This window comes from Pleurodeles waltl, chromosome 8, assembly GCF_031143425.1.
Source record: "Pleurodeles waltl isolate 20211129_DDA chromosome 8, aPleWal1.hap1.20221129, whole genome shotgun sequence".
NCBI lineage: Eukaryota > Metazoa > Chordata > Amphibia > Caudata > Salamandridae > Pleurodeles > Pleurodeles waltl.
The window spans coordinates 756,346,993-756,355,752 of NC_090447.1; the positions used below are offsets into that span (position 1 = coordinate 756,346,993).

General features: G+C 41.9%; 1 long non-coding RNA gene across 1 annotated transcript in view; it reads left to right on the forward strand.

The window, feature by feature from the left end:
* The window catches only part of LOC138249152 (uncharacterized), a 48,013-nt gene extending 40,539 nt beyond the window's left edge, over positions 1-7,474 (forward strand). The window contains exons 2-3 of the long non-coding RNA XR_011194752.1: positions 2,726-2,995; positions 7,214-7,474. This is a non-coding gene — a long non-coding RNA (uncharacterized lncRNA). The remainder of the gene's footprint in view (positions 1-2,725; positions 2,996-7,213) is intronic.
* The last annotated feature ends 1,286 nt before the right edge of the window (positions 7,475-8,760 follow it).

Genomic DNA, 8,760 nt, shown 5'->3' on the forward strand with positions numbered 1-8,760 from the left:
ACACAATCATTTGATAATTTGGGTTGGAAAATAGCATGGTCAGGTTAATCAGTGGCAGCTAATTTGAAATGTATATGCTTAAACCCCCTTTGGGCCTTCCATGTCTTGAGGGAACGGCCGGTGTATGATATGTTCTATATCCATTAATGTGGATAGGGTACAAAAGCCAAGTTTCAGGTAGTCATAAGAAGGGAAAGCCTTCAATGAAGGTCGCCTATTCTGTAGAGTTAAGCTTACTGCATAAGCCTGTCATGTTCCAAAATAGTAGACTTATTTCTATATTCGATATGCTCTTTTCTGGTAAATAAAAATTTACAATGTTTGTGCTACTGTGGGCGATGGGTATATATGTCCTAAGTGGCTCACCGTTCCTTATCTGCCCCTTGTTAGTGTTTATCATAGGTGCCTCCTTTTTATGCAACTCTATATTCTCGGTACGCAGTCAATCCAGTGCTTCCAGGACTGGCAGGGCTTGATATCTGTTGTGAGTAGGAATTGGATGGGGCTTAATTGTTACCCCAGGACAATGTGTCTGAAATGTAGCCGCATAACTTCCGGGAATAGGTTGGTAAAAATAACTCAGCGAGAGTACCAACACAGCGTCTGGAGTGACTTGCCCTGCACCAAGCTTACGGATAATGCTTTGTACTAGGGCTGGCGATTTGAAGGAGAGAACCACATAATCTCCCTGTAGTGTTTAGTGGCTACTTCCTATCCATTTTACTCTCCTCACCATTTTTATATCATCAAAGAGGGGCCAAACCCTGCCAGGTTCCATTTGAGAGCCAATCCAATTCAAGGACTTGTTCCTCAGTGATGTCCATGATTCCCGGTTTTGGTTCGCCATGACAGGGATGTTAGCCAAGATCACCACCTAAGGGGTTGCCTCAGGGGGCAAGTGCAAGAAACCACTTGAAAGGGCCGATGATTCAAGTGGTGGTTGGATTGTATTTTCCTTCACCAGTGGATATCTGACAGTCCAGGGAGCCCTACCTGGGAGATCCTCTTTAATGAAAAGATCCGACTGTGTTTACCTAGTGGGAACAGGTGGTAAAGATGGTTGTGTGCTACTAATATGAGTAACATTTGAGAGAAGGGTATCAGTCACTTGAGTGGGGACGTTTGAGCCCCCTACCTGAGTGGACTTTATGAAGTCTAGACCTGTCTCGAGGTTGCTCTCCACCTTTTTCAAGCGATCTGAGAGAGAATCCAGTGATGACTTAACCGATAGCTTCAAAGTATTAATTGATTCGTAAATGTTTGCAAGAAGTTTTATGGGCGTTTCTGCAGGTTTTTTAGGGTTTTTACTGGAGCTCCCTTTCTTTGGTGGCCTCCTTCCTATTATCTTAGCTGGCTAGTTCTTCTTTTCCAATATGGGTTTTCCATCATTGAGAGCTTTATCCGCCTTTTGTTCCAGGGGCTTTCTTGTTCATTTGGGAGGGGGTGATGTTTCATCATAGACTGATACTGTGTCATGATAGATTGGACGCATCTATTTTTATCATTACGACTGTTTTGATTTCCGGCTCCCACCATACAGGTGTCTGAATCTGAGTTATTAAAACCAGTCTGTGTTGCAGAAACAAGTGCAGGAGTCACTAGGGTATCACCACATGACAGTAATTTTTCTTCAACACTTATAATTTGCTCTTCAGTCACTCCCATTGCGCCCAAAATATATTTTAATATGGAGGAACAGTCTTGTGAAGCGGATAAAGAGTTCACAATTGTGTGCTTTCTCTTCCTCATTTTACCAAAAGCTAAATATAGCCTTATGGGAAGAGAAGTATTTGAACCAACAAGATACAGGCGAAGTTCTACACAAGCTAGAGAACTCATAAAAAATGCATACACCAAAGGTAATGCCTATTTTGCTCATTTGATAACTAATCAGAGAAAGATAGAGTATGATAGTGTACAAGGAGAGTATACTGTCGGTGTTACAGAGACCATAGGTATGTTTAGACTGTGAGGGACTATCGATCTTACTTAGGAGGTTGCTATAAGCGAAGAAAAAGCACTCCCTCAAAGTAGTAGTTTCTGCTCTGCACGTTCCAGTCCTATCAGTTGCTCTTACTGGCAAACTAATGAGGCGTGGCCCAGCCCAGGCTACTCCAGGCTCTGACAAGCGTGCTCTTTCAGGGGCTTTATGGCTAACTGAAGTAACTTTTCTCCACCAGCCTCCAAGGATACTGGGATCTGCGGTCCCACGTTTTGCCAAGTGAGTCAAATGTGTCTCGTCACTAGAGTCGGGCACTAGTTACTCATTGAAGGTGTCTGGTGAGTCCGTGGATTGTTTCAGATTAATCGAGGGACCGGAGCAGACCATAGAAACAGTGCTGATGTAATTGCATAGATTTACCATGCCCTCTAGGTAAATCCATTTTATCAGTCCCCCCGGGCTCACTGGGAGGGGATTCACGCAATTCAGGGCAGAGCCCAAAGGTCTCCGGCCCACTGTACATGGAGGCCTCAGGCCCAGCACCAGTATGTTCCAGGAGGGCTACTTAGTCATTATAGGCCCTGATCAGGGTAGTGGGTTAATCTGCAGATGGATATATATGCCTGTAGTCATGTCCCTATACTTATTGGCTTGTGTGCGTTACACTTGTGGTGTGATAACAAATTTAAAAATTCTAGTTTGGTGTTTCTGACTTGTTTGTGACAACCATTTGTGCAAAAACTTGTGAATGTAATCTCTTGATTTGTTTTTTGCATCATGCAGGTAAACACCCATCAGAAAAAGGAGATATGGAGAGCCATCGCCCAGAAGGTGCGGACCCTAGGGGTCCACAGTCGGTGGAGCACCAACTGTCACAAGAGTTGGGAGGACCTGAGACGCTGGGCCCATAAGATCGCTGAGGTCGAGCTGTGGCTGTCCTCCAAAAGTGGGCAAGGCGCACGGCGGACCATAACCCCCTATTGGCCCGCATTCTGGCGGTGGCCTACCCATACCTTGATGGGCATTTGAGGGGAGCACAGCAGCCACAAGGGGGTGAGTACAGTGCATTTCCTGCCTGTCACATTGCAAAGTTAATGTGTTAGGTTCTGACATCTCCCCCTGATGATTAGGGATGAGCCAAGTGTGACACAGTAGATGAGTGGCTATTTGTGTAGATATGTCATGTGGTGCATACTGATGTACCTTGCCTACTGTCCCAGGGACCTAGGACACAACTGTGTACAATCCACAAATATTTTGCTCTCCAGGGACAACATATAGCTGGTGTACATTGATCAATCAAGTACTGTTTGTTGTGTATGTTCTTGTAGTGGGTGTAAATTCTATGAAACAGACTAGTACTCCTCAGTGTTACAGGCCAAAGGAAAGGAAGTGATGGATCTCTGTCCTCAGCCATGTGTCTGGTAAAATGAGTAAATTGGCATCTGCCACCCAGAGGCTACTTGCCTTCAGAGTGTGATGGGTGCTTATGCCTCACTACTGTCTGTAATGTGAATATATGAAGGTATACATTGTTCTTTGAGTGCAGCTACAGATCAATTATTTCCCTTAGTAAGTGGGGAATGTTCATTGACATGATGTGTGTGCCACCACATGTTAGCTTGTGTCCCTTTCTTTTTTGACAAAATTTGTACTTTGCTGTTTCATGCATGGTCTACATGTGTTCATGGGACGATTTTGGTATTCCCTCACATATATAAGAATGCCAACCTTGTGATGGGGGTACATTTCATGTGGTGCCACAGACAGGAGTGTGGACCATTGATTGTTGGCTGACACATGCCCTCAACCATCATTTCATGTCATTTGACATGTACAACTGCAGTAGCAATGAGGGACAGAAAGTGTATCACTAGATTGTTTAGCCATAATGTGCATTTCCAGGACCTTGATATGGAATCATGTAGCAAAGTGTGTAATGAGTAAGGTTTGTTACATGACTGTTGACCTGCATCATAGAGTGACTTGCAGCTATGTTGAAATCACATGTGGTTGGGTACAACCGTTTATCCACAGACATCTGGGTTTGATGTTCCTTCTCATTGGGCAACATGTTGAGGGCATTCTACAAGTACTTACAAATCTCTGGGCCTCTCCAATATACAAAGGACTAATGGTGTCTACTGATGCAACCAGAGTATGTAATTGTTAGAGATGCCAGACATTTGTGATGATTTCCCTGGGGTTTACTGTTTCATTGTTTTGCGGATTTTAGGGACATATCTCCCGGTCAATTTGCACATACTGGGCCTTATTCACAAAGGTAAACTTAGATCAAAAGTCTATGTTTAGACCAGAAGTGTATATTTAGATGAAGCGTCTGACTTCACCAAAAGTCTAACTTTACTTGTAGCATACTCCCAGGCATCACCACAACAGCCAATGCCACACCCATCACACCCAACAAACAACCACTACCTCATCCTCAAAATCCCCAATCCCATCTGATGACCGTCCCCGTGTTCTGAAGGAGAGTTTCCTTCTCAAGCTTACCCTTTCCCCTGTTCCCTCCACCCCTGTCCTCGACCCAAGAGGCACCCACCCACATCCCAACCCATCCCTTCCACATCCAAGTCCTCCCGTCACACCTGCCAACCCTGCAGGCACCTATACCCATCTCCCAAAAAGAAGCCCACCCTCCTAAGAAACAGTCCACCCCTCCCAAACCCACCTATCCCAAATCTGACCCCCCTCTAAGAATGATCACTGAGGTGCCTGCCTGCCAACTTGGTGCTTCTTCCTGTGGAGGTTCCCTGGCAGTGATAGGAGTCAAGTGTAGGCACTGTACTGTGCAAAGTCTTTCAGATTGACTGGCCAATGGCCTTTGCTATTATGCATTTTTGTTTTAACAAACCTGTATAGTTGATTTGTGGGTAGCGCTAGTATCACCCAGGACAAGGGTATATGTTGACTGTATGATTATGTGTTTGTAAATGCAATTGTGGTGTCATTGCATTGTGTAATGTTTGGTATGGTAAATAGGGGGTCTTGTGCTGCCCAATGTCAGCATGTATGGTGTTAGACTTGTCCCCCTGATATGGATTGTAGATTAGTCTCATGTGTGACAGCTTTAGTTTTCTTTGTGCAGATATGGAGGGTGTTCAAGTGTGCTACCTTTTTTGCATTTGACTGTGCATGTGTCCATTGTGATGTGTGTAGCTTGCAGCTACTTCATTTAGATATATGGGCCATGCAGTTGCAGTGGTATTTGCTTTCTTGAGTTGCACTTCCAAACTATGCAAACAGGCATGTCACTTGGCTCTAGTATTATTTGTACCTGAGATTCATTTAGGGCCAGCTCCTGTGCAAATGTTGTTTTATGGGTATGTGCAAAGTGTGATGTGTCCCAGTGCAGCATCCTTCCCTGAGTGCTCTGATTCCCAATCACTTTTGTGGAGGTGTTACTTGCATAGTGAGCTCTAGATATTTGTCTCTCTTACTAATGTGCATCCCATTGTCCTTCCATTGAGTTGCAATTTGGGTGATGTGTGGGTCCATACCAGGAATGTCTAATGGGAGGGGTGTCTGTGTTCCATGACACATACATACATATGTGTATTGAATTTGATGACAGTCCTTGACATGTGAGCAGTGTAAGTGTGTCAGTTGTATTGGTAGAAGTGATGTTGCTGTGTTGTTAGTGTTTTGTGACACAATGTGGTGTACACTTCACTGTCCCTGTGGCTAAGATGTGCAGACATGTGTTTCTATGTAGTGCTGCAGTGCAGTGTGAGTGATTTGCCCAAAGAGGATTTTTAATGACTGTGAATGTGTCCTTCTTTGTGAATTCCTCTGACTGTGTACACAATGATAAGTGTACTTGATGCCCATACCATGCCCCCCATGTCATGTGGATGACTCCGCAACTATCTTTTGTTTAGCTTAATGACACAGGTAGGTGTGTGTGTACATATAGTCGGTTGCGTCCATGGCGGTGTGGATTTTGTGCACCTTCAATCAGCAACAACAGCGGCAGGACGTGTGTGATGGGCTCCATGGCGGAACAGGATGTATAACTCTGCCTGCAGGTGAGTTACTCCCTTTGTACTCTCGTTTTTCGCCTGCTAAGATGTGGTGTTTGGACTGCCATGGTCACATTGGTGGTGTGCAACCTCATAATGAGTCCAGCGGAAACACAGGTTCTGCCGGCCTGTTTATTCTGCCTCCTCACTGCGGCGGTCTGCGCTGCTTGGCGGTGCCAGTCGGACCACAGGGATCTCTGCTCCATAGGTCCACGTTACTCGCAATACAGTGGCCCGATCACCAAGCCGATGGTGGCCAGACCGCCACTGCTACCATGGTGGTGCACGGACCAACACACTCGTCATGGGGTCCCATATTTCAAAATATTGTCAACAACTATACAAACAATCTTTAACATATAAAATTTATATATGAACTAAAAATATAAAGATAATTAAAAAACAATATTTTTACAACAATATTATAAAAAATGATATTAACAACACAGATTGTCTTGAAAATAATATTACTTACCAAACAAATTGATATTCTTGTCAACAATATTTCTGCATCACAATATTTTTGTATTACAATATTTCTTTTCTGATATTTCTCTAACTCGATATTTAAAACTTTTATCCAAGTACCATTTTAACATTGTGTTTTGCAGTTCTCTGCTTTCTCTGGAAAATGTGTTACTGAACATTAGTTTGTCTTCATCTCTTCAAAATGACTCTTTGACTCAATGATCCTGACATATTGCCACTATCCTTCCTTCCAAAATGTATCCATTATATTTATTGATTGTTTTATACACATTAATCATTAGATATTATACTTTAAGTCTCTATAATTTAGAAAAATCCTTATGACATTTCAAGGGAAGTTGTGAAAACTCTTAGACAGTAAGTTATTTCTGTCTGTTGGGTTTGTAAACAAAGAAGTTATGCATTTCCAGTCTTTCAAATGAGTTTCTACATTCAAAATGTGTCACTTGCTTGAACTGGTAACTGGTAGGAATTCATGTTTTTTGTGATCACATTCAGCTTTTTGATATTCACTGCTCAATACCATTCCTTTCCTACCCATGCTTAATGAATCAAAGCATTTAATTTTTTTATTTTGGGGTGCTACTTGAAGGTAATATTGGTCTTTACAGCGGAAGTTGTTATTATACAAAGTAACATATTATGATATTTGCTGCCATTAAGAAATCAGGACAATTGTTACTGAAGGTGATGCTTGCATTATTTATGTCTCTTTCTCTATTTGAATTTTCTGTTCTAGATGAAGATGCCGAAGATGAGTATGATGAGTTTCTTCACCTCTACTTGAGACATCTTTAAAATTCTTCAGATTTCTTCATATTGTATCTCAGAAAATAATTTACAGCCCACATATTTATGTCAACGTACCAGTAATGGACAGTGACTTTCCTGGTATTTCTAATTTTCCATTGTTCAATCTATCATTTGTACCTACCCAGTTTCCCATTTGTTTGATCCATCTTTTTTCGCTATTCCTACTTCTCACAGTTTGTCTGCATTTTAGTTTATAGTTTTTCAATGTCACTTCCCTCTGAGAAATATCCCTCTTAAAGGTTAACTATTGTCAATATTATTTGATCTAAAGAGCATTTATAAACTAGTGCACATTTTGGTGAATTGTTGCTTGTTAATCCTTAAAAGTGACAGATTTAGGAAGATTGGTAGATCATGCTGAACATGTTAGTCTTCATAATATTCAATCAGAGTAGCTGTGTGTGACTGCTCATTCGTTTATTTTTCTGGTTTTGTTGACATAGTAATAGCATCTCATGATCTTTTTATTAATTGAATTAGTTAAATAATTTCTCTTTGGAAAATCATAACATGCTTATTGGTCGTTTTTGTAGTACCATCAAATGGCATAATGGTGGGCTGAAGGCTCAGAGCACAGCTCACAAGCAGCTTCAGTCTAATTTTTTCCCTTAAGGGATCTTCGCAAGAGAGAACAGTTTCTCATTAACCCTCAATTTTATTTTTGCATAGCTATGCCCAGTTCAACAGTGGAAACACACAATGGAGTAACTGTGTACCTGCACTATATGGAAAGACAACCTCAGCTGTATAAAATCTCTATGTTAAAATCTGGAGAAGAAGGAAAGCAAACGGGAGAAGAAGATCAAAACAATGAAAAAGTACCTCAGGAGTTCACTAACTTTTAATGCATCCAGACGCATTATCTAACAAATGATCAAGGATGTTTACTATAGACGCATACAACACTCACTTTCCACATACAGTCAAGCAGGTGATATGTCCAAATAACTTCTTGGTGAGCCACGATATATAGGGACGTTCCAGGAGCATTTTATTTGAGGGTGTCAGGGCAACTGTCTGTATTGACTACATTGGCAAGTGAGATGAGTAAAGTGTCATTGGTAAAACAGTTACACAGAGGATACATTGGACTCTGTGATAACCTGTCAGGGAGACCAGATCCTCTGGGCATGCACACGTTCCTAACATGTCCACCCCTAGACAGCTCCAAAGCTCCGATAGAAATATCACAGAGCCTGAGAGAGTCCAAGTGGGGGAAAAGGGGATTAGGTAGGGAACAGCTGGGAAGGAGACCTGTAGGAAGCAAAAGGTTAAACAAAACAATATCAAGATATAATCACATTGACTTTCAATAGACTATGATTCTAGGAGTTCTCATACTGTAACCATGGATAACCTAAGACGTGACTATAACTAGACCTCAAGAAATCTGGGTACCTGGAAAAAATCAAGAATGGGTTAATACAATGTTTCATATGAGCTTTTCATGAAATATAACATACTGTCAAGAAA